At 18.2% G+C, this 379-nt stretch overlaps 1 protein-coding gene across 1 annotated transcript in view; it reads right to left on the bottom strand.

Moving 5' to 3' along the window:
• Window positions 1–379, bottom strand: part of tnpo3 (transportin 3) — a 99,324-nt gene that overhangs the window by 38,397 nt on the left and 60,548 nt on the right. The window lies entirely within an intron of this gene.

Below are 379 nucleotides of genomic sequence, written 5' to 3' on the forward strand. Positions count from 1 at the left end.
ACACATATATACACATACATATATATATATACACATATATACACATACATACACATACATATATATATATATACACATATATACACATACATATATATATACACATATATACACACACACATATATATATATACACATATATACACACACACATATATATATATACACATATATACACACACACACATATATATATACACATATACACACACATATATACATATATACATACATATATACAATATACATATATATACATATATACAATATACATATACATATATACAATATACATATATACATACATATATACAATATACATATATACATACATATATACAATATACATATATACATACATATATATACAATATACATA

The sequence above is a fragment of the Nematolebias whitei genome, chromosome 22 (assembly GCF_014905685.2).
Source record: "Nematolebias whitei isolate Nwh7 chromosome 22, NemWhi1, whole genome shotgun sequence".
NCBI classification, from domain to species: domain Eukaryota; kingdom Metazoa; phylum Chordata; class Actinopteri; order Cyprinodontiformes; family Rivulidae; genus Nematolebias; species Nematolebias whitei.